The following is an 11,960-nucleotide window of genomic DNA, read 5'->3' as shown; positions in this document are numbered from 1 at the left end:
CGGAGCGAGGCAGCGCTTCCGGGTCGCGGCGCCGCCGCCATCTTGGCCCCGGGCGGAAGTGGCCCCGTCGCCCCGGGCGACGGCGAGGCGGCGGGGGTGGGGGCGGCCGTAGCGACTCGGCCTGCCGCGAGGCCGGTGCGGCCTGGTCGCGCCGCCCGCAGGGGCCGGGCGAGGCTCCCGGGGCTCCCAGCGCCCTAGCGAGCCGAGGGGGGCCGGGCTGCTTTGGCAGGGCTGGGCCCGCCGTTTGCAGGCCAGCCTCGAGGTCTGGCCCGGGCAGCGGAGCCGACAGACCGCGCTGCCGCGGCGGGGCAAGGCCTCCTCGGCCGGGGCAAGGCCTCCTCGGCCGGGGCAAAGGCCCGGTGCCCGGGAGGGCCCGCTGCCCTTCGGGGCCCCGCAAGCCCCGTCCCCTCGCCCCTAGCCCCCTGGGCCATCGGGGAGGGCCCTGCTCCTGTCTGCCCTCACCTGCAACGACCCCGGGCCTTCACGTCGCAACTTCTGGTGCTGGCAAGAATACTGCTGTCATCTCCTCCCCGAGATATGCCGAGTTTTCAGAGTTTTTAACTAGTTTTCTGACTCGTTTCCTCTCCAAAATTGATGACACTGCCAGACGTTTGCTTACCTCGCGTGGTTATTCACAAGCTATATGTGTTTTCTAAAGCTGAAGCGGCAGCAAACAGCACTCAGACAGGGCTCCTGCTACAGCAGCAGCTTTCCTCTGCCGCTTGTCCCAAAGGTCCGATGCAGCCTCACGGTGAAAGCTGACTGCAGTCATGAACATGCCGTCTCTGCAACAACCACTTGCTGTTTGCAAGTGCAACTGTTTGGCACCGTCCAATTTGAGCAGTCTGAGCGTGTAACCCCTTCTCTGATTCACATCTGAGACCACATGGTCCCCAGGCCACACATCCTGCTGAAACTTTCCATTTGTGTAGCTGCTTTGACACAGATTAAATTTATTAAGATTTCCCTGAATGACTAGGAGCGTCCATAACTAAGCTTCAGTCAGTTGCTGATTGCAGTTCATTATAATATTACAACAAATAGGAAATATTTTCCCACCAGTGTAGCAATTTAACTGAAGAGTTTGCCTTCCAGGATAAACATGATCAGAAATTCTAATATAATGAACAATTAAAAGAAACTTTCTTACTATTGTACATATATTGGTTGACTACCTTCTTGTTGCTGGTCACTTTTAATTACTGAGACATATTGCACTGCAAAACATTATGAAAGAGATGGACCAGAAGAATGCTATGTTCTAATCCTTGGTTTTGCAACCAAACTGGGACTATCCCTGGTTGGCAATCCCTGTAACCTTGCGCCAATGAGCTTTGTATTCTTTGTATAGAAGATATCACAGGCTAAGCAAGATCAGGCTACCCTTAAAAGGAATATACGGGAGCTGCAAGAAGGGGCAGTGGCCATTCAGAAAGTGGCTACTATCCCTGGGAGTAGACAAATATTCTGGAGCGTGACGGAACATCTGCTATCCCTAGTCATTTGATTTTAGATGGGATTTAAAAGCTAGTTCTTTGATGGCATATTATAACTGATCTTTTGTTATTTTGTTAAGAAGGGTTTATAATGTTAAATTCTCAGGCAGTTGCAATCACTTCCCCTTTCAAGCCCAGCTGGATTCTTTACAGCAGTAGTAGCTTAACTTTAATTTTCTCAAACACATTAAAGCTAGTGGGAGTCTGTTAATTGATCTCAGTAGTCGTGGATCTAGACTGGTCCTACTAAAGTCTTGCGTTTAATAGGAACAATAGCCATCTCAGCAGAATCAAAACCATGAATACATTTGGGAGCTATTTCCTACATCAGGTTATCAGATTTAGGTATCCACCATTTCCATCAGTTTTTCACAATTTTTGGCAGCCATCAAGGCCAGTTTCAGTTCAATAAGGCTATTCACATTTGATTATCTTGGTTCTGCCAGTTTCTTTTGTGTGATTCTTTGGAAAATTAGACTTTTCAATCTGGTTACATGCTTTTTCACTAGTAATGCTGGATGGTGTTAAAAGCAGAATTAGCTTTTCAGCATCTTGGGTCACAGGTTAGAAACCAATATATCAGGTATAATTTCCTCGGGACAATATTACTTACAGCGAGTGGGTATTTATTTGTTGTTATTACTCAGTAACAATTGAGTGCCAGCAGTACACCAGTCCCTTACAAGATAAATGCAGATATATTCTTTGCCTTGAAAAGCTTAAAATTTGAAAGAATATTTTTCTTGTGCAGTTTATTTAAGCATACACAGATTTCTACATATAGTGCTATCTTCTGCATTAAAAGATCATAGTGTGTTTTCACCATGCACAAGGAGAATCTGTATGTTTTGTTGACTCTGTTCGGCTCCTTTACATTTCAAAGGCCCCTTTTGTGCAAAGTGCCACAGCCCTCTTGCATTTCAGATTGGAGAAGTATGTACAAAGCAGAGATGCTATGTGTACTTTGCGTCTGTTAGAGATTTTACTTCCGTTTCTACGTTTCACTTTCAAAAACAGGTTTTGAAATCTAATAAAATGTTATAGCCAAGAAGCTTGTTTAGCTCTTTGCATGATGAAACAAAACTGAAAAGCTGAAATAAAGCAGAGCAGGACAATTGTCACTAGGCAGGGAATCAGCCAACTAATTTCACACTGATAACTCCACTCTTCTCTTGCAATTCCTTAAATATGTCATATGAGATTAGACCAATACTACCCTAATACTTGTGCCAACAATCAAAACTAACAGACATTTTTGCAAAGGCAGAATTCATACATGCAAGATTTGTTTTTAATCTGCACAAACGGAGTAGTTAATTTTATACCCTCATACTGGATGTTGGGTAGCTTAGTTCCATCCTAATCTCAGCCTCTATCAGCACAATTTCTCCCCATATCTTCAGTGTCACATGCCTGATCCGGTGCAGAAGACAAGTATAATACTCACTTCTCTTAGAAGTTTTAGTTAATGGCCTTTTTTCAGCATCAAGAGGCTACACAGACAGGCCCATATTTTGAACCTTGTGGTATCCTGACTGCATACCTTTCCTTAAAGATATATCCACAGACAGTAAGTCAGAAGTTTCTCTGTCTCCATCTCCTTAGAAAACCTATAAAATTGTGAAAGGATCTTGAATTACTGCCATTCAAACTGAGATGAACAGCATGCGAAACAATTAAAGAGCATTTCATAATCTACGTGCATACAGGATCTGAATTAAGGTTTCACAGGCAACTTTCATTTGGACATTGCCTAACTTTTAAATGCTTGACTTTGCAGCCTCAGTAATCTTCCTTCAATATGTGTGGTGTTTTATGTGCTGTTAAAAAGGAAAACCATCAGTGCAGGATCATGTGGCATCACAGCACTTCCATGGGTTATCAAGAATGCTGACCCAGACCTCTGCCCTTCTCACTAAAAGAGAAACAGATAACAATAAAGGACTGTTACCTTCTATCTAGACCAGCAGCGGAGGGGGATGAGCGTTGGAATTTGGATTATTCAGTGGATTTATAAGACCATTCCTAAGGCTATTTAGTATTTACACAGTTGTTTCAAGCATGTTTCTACAAAGCAGTGTGATTTACTAGGAGCCAGCTCTTACACAATGAACTAAAATAAAACAATTAATTAGTTAAGCTTGCCTAAGCTGACCACAAGATCAGTCCAGCAACTTCAGAATCATCTTCAACTGGATTTGTATACCTCTAATATAATAGCCTCCCTTGCCTTTTCTTAGCTTAGCGGCTGACGGACTAATGAATTGAGCCTTTCTCTCATGGCCTTCTCATCTGGCCTTTTCGTTACCTCCTCTAAATTGTAAAATTTTTGTCATCTAACTAGAAGAGAGTCCTCTCACCTCCCTCGGGCATGCAGCAGCTGCCGTCTTGTCCAAGGACACTAAATTCTCGCCATTTCTACACAAGGGAGCAGGGTGGGGGGCACAAGAGACAAACTCCTTGCAAGCTGGGTTGGTGATTACTCACTGGTGAGAAGTGAGGGGTCAGCCTCAGGAAAGCTCTGTCCCCCTTCCAGCCCTGGGAGTAAGGATGTCCTCAGGAGCACACCCCGCCGTGCCCCTTTCCACTAGTTTTCCCTTTTGCTCAGTCCTGTGTGGGGCGGCTTCCTACACCTCTCACACAGTACTCGGTTTCCTTCCTTTTTGCGTCTGCCAAATCTCTACTTCCAGGCTTTGATCACCTGCTCCTTACCTACTCTGTCACTCCTTTCTTTACCTCCGAGAGTGCCTCCAGCTGCTGTTCCCCTCACCGGGTCCAAGTTCAATCTCCTTTGTCCGGTTCTTTGTCTAACTTTCTATTCTCAATGACTTTCCTGTCTCTTTTTTCTAGTGTCTTCGTCCCAGCAAACTCAATTCCTCAGTTCTGCTGTGTCTTCTGTCCCTCCCCTGCTGCCAGTTCCTTGCATAGCCAGTCTCAACATAAAACTCCTCTAATTCCCAGTTTCAGTTTCTTTGTGAACCTCAAGCTCCTGCTATCAGGTCTCAGACATCCACATTCCCAGTCCTAGGTTTTATCTCCCTCTCATCTGCCCCTCAGTCTAGCCAGACCTTCCTGCCCTATTTTATTCCCTTCCCTTCTCTTGAATCATCACTTTACCAGAAGTTTCGTTTCAGCCTTGCATGGAGGGCTGCAGCACGCTCGGTTGCTCTGTGGAAGGGAAGTGTGCTTCGATGGCGGGTGGCACAACAAAGCCCATTTCATTTTGCAAGCATCATGCCAAACCTGAAAATAGCCTGTGCCTTTGTCACTGCTTTTCTGTCTTCACCTTGCCTGTAATCTCGGCTCCACTGCTTTGGTCACAGGTGTACAAAAACTCCCGGGGAGGCCGGCAAGAGTTGGTACTGCTCAGGAGCTGAGCTGGGCAGGGCAGAGAAACCACATCTTGAGGAAGCATAGACATTCAGAGCCTATGGCAGCTTCCAGGAGCTAATACTCCAAGACAGTGGCCGACAAGATTTACCACACTGAGAACACAGACTAACCCACCATCGCAAAAACTTCTGCTGAGGGTGAGATGCTGTTGCAATACGAAGAAGGAAGAAGGGGAACCTCAAAATGTGGTTCTCTATTGAAGGACTATGGTATAGTAAGATGTTGCTATTTTTACCATCTGTTCCTTTTGTACATTCAGAGTCCGATCTGCTTACTTGAGTGACAAGAAATTCTTTTTGTTTTTTGCTCCTGTTGGCTCTACAAAGTAAATATGTATGAGAGAACGACAGAGTTTGTTTAAGGTGCCTGTGTTGTCAAAACTGGGCAGCATGAGTTAGGGTTGTAAAACTATCATCTGAAAAAAGAAAAAAAATCTGGTCCTGCCAGCTTTAGTTTTCAACTCATTAGCAACATACCTGTGTGTGTCAGGCCCTTGGCATGTTTTTAAACACGCTTCCTAGGTCCTACAGGGGCTGTTCTAGGTGGAAAAACAGGACACATCAACTCTGGAACAGCACAACCAAAATGCCATGCATGAGATACTAGTTTTTCTTATTTACTATCATGCACACAAACTTTTTCAAGTATGTGCTGTGTCCTAACTGCCCCAGGGTTAGTAGTCCTTCAATTTATTTAGTGCAAAAGAAAACTGCAAAGCCATAGGTTAGCAAGGAAGTTAATCTTCAGTTATACAAACTGAGAGTCAACCAGTTCAAACAGTTTATCTTTCAAAGTCAACATTGCAAACAATAAAAACAAGCAAGAGGTTTTTACTCACAACAGAAAATAAACGTATTTTTTTAGTGTAGTTATTCTAGACAGGATAGTATCAGCTGTTAGAAATTCCTACTTTTCTCTACAGTGAAAGACAGGGCAAATTGAAGGCTTCAGTTATCTGTACTTTGAAAGGGGAAAGGCTGGAATGAAAACTGAGTTAAACAGAAACAGATGCCGATTATTCCAGCTCTAGCCCGGCTATTTGCAGAGAAACCAACCTTTCTCAGCTTCATTTCATTCTTCTGATACTTGCTGACATGCCAGGATAACCCAAAAGGACAAAGCAGGGTCCAACACAAAACTCTCCAGTGCACCAGCTTTTCTTAGCTTGGGTCTGCAGCACCTGAATTTCCTAGGCAGTGGGTCCAAGATGAGATTAACTGCCAAAACTAAGAAGCAAGAGAGGCTGGGTTTTCACAAAAGCTAGTTTAAGCCCCCAGAGGTGTTACGCTTCCCCTGTAGTCCATAGAGATAAACCTATGCTTAAGCGCTCTGACTCATACTCTGCAGACATCACTTTTTCCAGTGACCTCATGGGGACCCTGGGGATTTGACCGTTCCCTGGGAAAAGCCACTTGCTCCCCAGGAAAGTGCTTTCAAGCCTAACGTGGCTGTGGGTTCACCAGCTCCCTGCACACTGCCCGTTTGCTCTCAGTGCCCGACGCTCCCTGGGCGCCGTAGGGCTGCGTGCCTGCGCGTGGGACCTGCCCTCTCCTGCCAGCGTACCTCTGCCTCCCGCGCCAGGCTTCCCAAACGGGCTGGCACCAATGACCTGGCATGGTGTGGCTTGGATTTCATTTACCCAGCATGCTGCATCATGCCTTCAAAGGTCCATGAAGATTAGTACCAGGCTGACTGGTATGTAGGAACGCTAGTATAAAAGTCACCTAAATTTTTCTGTGCTGAACTTCATAAAGGCTCCATCCTGCCTCTGCTCTAGACGAAAGAGGGGCAGGCTTCTGCTTCCCCATCAGCCCCTGTGATCTCCCAGCAGGCACAACGGCGTAGCCGGGCAGCCTCTCCTTCAAAGAGGGCGGTCCGGAGCCCGCAGCTCTGTACTCTTATCATTTTTAGCTGATAAAGGTGTGAAGCAGAAGGAAAGAGGCTCCCACAGTAGCCAAGAAAGGGGAAAGGTCTCTGGGAGTGGTGGCCCCAGAAAGGCAGAGCAATTTTATTGCTTGTTTTGCTTAAGGTTACTATAACCAACTCAACTCTGTCCTAAAAGTGGCTGGGAGTGGCAGCACATCCATGCTGAGCTGTGTAAAAAAGCCAGCTGCCCCATGCCCAGGCAAGCAGCATTGCCCATGGGTTAACCAAGGCCACAGGCAAAAGCAGTTTTACTCCGGATTCCAGCTTGTCACTGTTGCAGACTCCACTGTCTGAAATGTGGAAAACATGCAGTTCAGCAGAACAGGAGAGTCCCCAGGAAAAAAAAGAAAAAGAAAGAAAGAAAGAAAGAAAAAATCAATTGCACACTCTGACCGAAAACAACCCAAATTCAAATTCTTTTAAAGAGATAATTTTTACGTAAAAGGTATACAGGAAGGGAAATTGAGCTTGAATAAAACATTTGCCTGTTGGTCTTAATAGCTGCAGCTCTGCTATGGATTCTCTCCCCCTCCTCCAGGCTCTCAGCAGGGACTGAGTGTTCCTCTGGAGCCAGGGATGGATTTCCTGAATGGTGACACACAGCAGTCAGGCCCGAAGTCAGTTCCATAGTGAAGTCATTATATAAATTGCTCTTTCCTGCAGGAAAGAGATGGATGAAAAATCAGTCAAACCAGAAAATAATACAAAATGAATAATCTTCCAGTTCACTTATGGGAAGCCAAAAGTACAACCCCAACAATGATGCTGGCTCAGTCAGGGCATTATATGAAGTCCACCTGTAAAGGAACATTTCAGTTGAGGATTCATGAAAAAAAATCCTGAAAAACTAGATCTGTTCAGGTGTGGAATGATTTTCCAAAAGGACATCATGAAACTCCTTCTGCCTAGAGACATGAAAACTAGGACGGAGTGAGTGCTAACAACCTTAATGTTTATTATTGCTGTGGTAATGCACAGCAGCCTGATCTTGCTCTTACAGGCTAGGTGATGTACAAAAAGATTGTTCTGACTCAGAGAGCCTGTAAGCTAAATGTAAGACCAGAAAAATGACATGCACTTGTCATAGACAGGGGAATCATGGGGAAAGAAAAGCCGCTGATGTGCAGTCAGCTTTGTGTAGGCCACACAGGGAAGGAGAGTGTTGGAGACAGCTGTGAAAAACTTTTTTTTTCTCTTAACACACATTAATAAGAGGTTCCTCGCAAGCAGGGGAGAAAGCACAGAGGTATTTGAAAGGGTAAGAAGTGGACGGTGGAACTGGTCATCACAAGGTGATCTCAGGAAAGAGCTGACACCCCTGTAATAAACTAAAACATCAGTAGCGATGGGCTAGGGAATGAAGGATCTCGAAGATGAATGCATTTAATACAAAAGAAAAGGGAGGGTTGGTAGACAGAAAAGAAAGAAGTGACACAGACAAAGTGACAAGCTAGGAACAGTCCTGCATTGTACGAACAAGGACTTGGTTATTCACGAGTTTTCTTTCCCCTCCTTGTTTCCCAGGGGGAGGAGGGGTGTTTCAAAGGATAATAATACAATCATTTCACTGTGTTAAGAGATTTATGGCCTGAGTTTACCATGTGTTAAAATATTGATTCTGTTTCTAACATATGCTCCAAATATTGACATTATTGACTATATAAAAGGCTGGCTTCTGCATACGAAAGCTGGGACTTCAAAGTAGGATCCAGCGATACTGGATAAATACAAAGTGACGTAAGTGAAGCACAAGTCTCAGATTTTTTCCGCTCAATTAAATAAAGATAGCAGGAGAGACACTAAGCAGTGTGTGGTGCTGAGAAGCTGGAATAATTAAACAATAATATGACAGACGGTGCATTTACGGGCAATTACAGCATGCCTCTGCTGGCACTTCACGGCACAAGGCCAAAGACTTAAGCGATTCAAACCACACAAGTAGAGCAGTAAGCTCCTAGAAACGCCAGTCTAGAGCGTCTGGCTTGGGAGCCCGGAATGGGAGTTACGCATAACGCTAAGACAGGCCGTCAGATCGCGGCATTTACCGGACATTATTGATAGAGGGAGAACAGAAGGAGCAGCCAGTCAAAAAGCTGCTTCTGTGTCCCTTGGACAATATAGTTCCAGGCACTTGGCCCGAATGCAGCAGTGAAACACAAATCTGCACACTGAGTAAGGACTTCTCCTTCCACCTTTTATTCTTGCCTTGATGTGTACAGCTTGAAAGTATCGCTGCATCAGAATAGCAACAGATTTTAAGATAAGTATATTTATCAAATTGAACTCAAATAAATCCACTCATCTATCAACTCCCTTTAAAAAACAAGGACTGTTTTTAATTTCAAGCTGTCTTCAGGCTCTGAGGACACCTGTGAGGTGTCCTCACAGGAACAGCTGAGGAAGCCACCCGATGCTGTCTGTCCCCCCTCCCCTGCTACCTCACCCAGCACAACCTTCTTCTTCATGGCCTGTGTCCTATGGTCCTAGTCAGCAGCTTAGGGGGACAAATGCGTGAAAAAAACAAAACTCCACATGTATTTTTGAAAGCGTGTTATGTGCTATTCAATGCATGTCACAAAGTCATGCTGTGGCACTGCATTTCTGGCCTCATCAGCAATTATAGAGGTGAAGAGTTCTAGATATTTAGAAAAGACAGGAAGCAAGAGATCTGCTTGGAAAGCAGACACAGATCAGGTGTTATTAAAAGCTTCTTAGAACTGTCAACAAGGTGTTTACTTAGAACAGAAAAGCACCCTCAAGATGGGCAATTCTCATGAAACCGGCTTTATTTTTAAACATCCCATGTCTGGAGTTATGTGTTTATATGGTACTCTCAATAAGGGTTTTGTTTTTAAAGTAATGACCTGATTCCAGATTTTCTTGTACGAAAAAAACCTCACCACCACCACCCAAAAAATGGAAAACATGAACTTGAAAGACTCAAAAGGCAGAGTAAAAATAAAAAGCACTTAAAACGTGTAAAGACAGAAAAAAACAAGCCTCATAAACCTATGGGACTGGCAATATTGCTTCACCTAAATCCTTTTTTCTTACACTTGGTAGGAGAAAATGTTTCTCAAGACTTAAAATAAATGTTGTTTTGTGTCTGCAGGGCTTTCAGCAAGCAGCTGCCACATTATGAAACTCTCTGGATTCCAGCAATGCTCATCTCTGCTGTCTGCCGTACTGAGAATATCTGGGAGGAGGAGGAGGAGGAAAACAAGCTTATCATTTATAAAGTTATTGCTGGTTTTGTGGTTGTGGGGCGTTCTGCAGCGTACGAGAATAACTTGTTTGTGAGATCAGTAACATAAGGATGGAACCTAACGTGCGTTTTCCCCGTCTCGCACACTACGCTCGCCCTCTGAGAAACATCAGCAGGTTTTATTTGAAGGTCCAGTCTAGAGACTAGGAGCAGCAGGCAGTGCGGGCATGACTGGGGTGCTGCGTATCCGTGAGGGCAGCCAGGGTCTGACTTCCCCAGGCACCGGGGGTAGCACCAAGATGACACAGCGACTGTCTCACTCCGAATGCATGGGGCATTTCCCAGATCAAGGGGTTTGGGCAAAGTATTTCAGCTTTCTAGCTATTTCTGGCAACCGGAAAGGCTCATAAGAGAAATGAGTGTATGTTGAAGAACACAGCTCACAGGCAGAAAATTGCAAAAAATGGTATATGACTACATTTTTCTTGGCAAAATAGAAGATTGGGTCCTTCATATGAAAGTGGGAAACTCATCTCTTGTTGTTCCTCTTCCAACACAAGGTTGGAGTCAGGTTCTCTGTGCCACGTTTTCCCCTTTTGCCAACTACAGTTAACACGGCTCTAGTGAATGAATCCTAGGCTAGCTCAAAGCTAAGCCCATTACCATCTTTGAGGCACTCTGAAATCCTCAGATAGAAGGTGCAAAATAGCACATTTTTAAGCTCAATGCTACACCCATGCCTCTCTCCTCTCTCTCGTCCAGTCCTTCCAGTCCTGCAGATGGTAACTATGTTTTTTGCCAAGGGAAAAAGGTGTCAAAGAGGTGCAAAAACAGACTCACTAGAAACTGCTGAAAACAATCCCCACAATCACCCCTGTCTCAGTGCTATCAGCTTTCTAGATAGGCTGCCAAGTTGGCATTTGGCTAGCTAAGAAAATGGATTTAGCACAGTGCCAGATGCCACTTCTCAATCACTAAAACGCTCAAAGAACAAACTGAGTTGACCATTGTTTCTCATCACCAAGCAAACAAACCCTGCTGGCAGGAAAACTGTGTTGGAAAGTGATTCCCTGCATGGCTGAGATGGGCTCTGGTTGCTGTAAGTGCCAGGCCTCACATAAGGCTGGACTCCAGGTGGTCATCTACACTCTGAAGGACACTGTCAAGAAAGCCTAGCCTGGCAATTTGATTTCAATGTCTTGCTTCCAGTTAATCTTCTGTTGCTCTGCAGGCCGTATTTGTTTTCACAGGAATAACTGCTGGTCTCGCGGAGCAAGATTTGCATTCATAATTGGCATCTTGCAAAAACTACTGCTGTCTTTTGCAGTTACAGCTAAGATGCTGACTGGATCAGTTAAAAAAAACCAAACCACCAAATTATTGATTTGTAAATCGCATGTACTGTGTAAAACGCCCTCATCTACAAACAGCCACAATCAGTGCCCAGTCCTTGTCACCTCCAAGCAGTAGGACACACTAGTTGGTGCACCAGCGAGCACACCAGGCGAAAGAGGAAGCTTTTTCCATTGAAATCAGTGGGAACACGTCTGTAGACTTCAAAGGGTAGAGAAGGCTGTCCCAAGAAAGCACAACCATTTTATAGCCTCATCAGTGCCAATCTTCTGACCTGAAAGTGGAATATGTGAATCACAGCAGAAACGGGCTCACTTTCGTGCTGTCCCGGGCCAAACTCAAGTGTTGTCTTTGGCGGAGCGCACAAAAGGCAGGAAGCGGGACACACGCTCCCGGGCGCTGCAGGTTGCTCTGCGGCCTCACATGTCACAGGCAGGAAAGACTTCAAGTGACGCGGCAGTGGGCTACCTGAGGGACCCGCAGCTTCCTACTGCAGGTTGCCTTAGAGGAAAAAGGAAATCGTCCGGGAACAATGCAGACACAGGCTTTAAATAGCTATCGGAGAGGTGTTGCTTACTGGAAGTGAA

Source organism: Dromaius novaehollandiae, chromosome 6 (assembly GCF_036370855.1).
Source record: "Dromaius novaehollandiae isolate bDroNov1 chromosome 6, bDroNov1.hap1, whole genome shotgun sequence".
NCBI lineage: Eukaryota > Metazoa > Chordata > Aves > Casuariiformes > Dromaiidae > Dromaius > Dromaius novaehollandiae.
The sequence above is the reverse complement of the archived record's forward strand: the minus strand, read 5'-3'. Positions refer to the sequence as shown.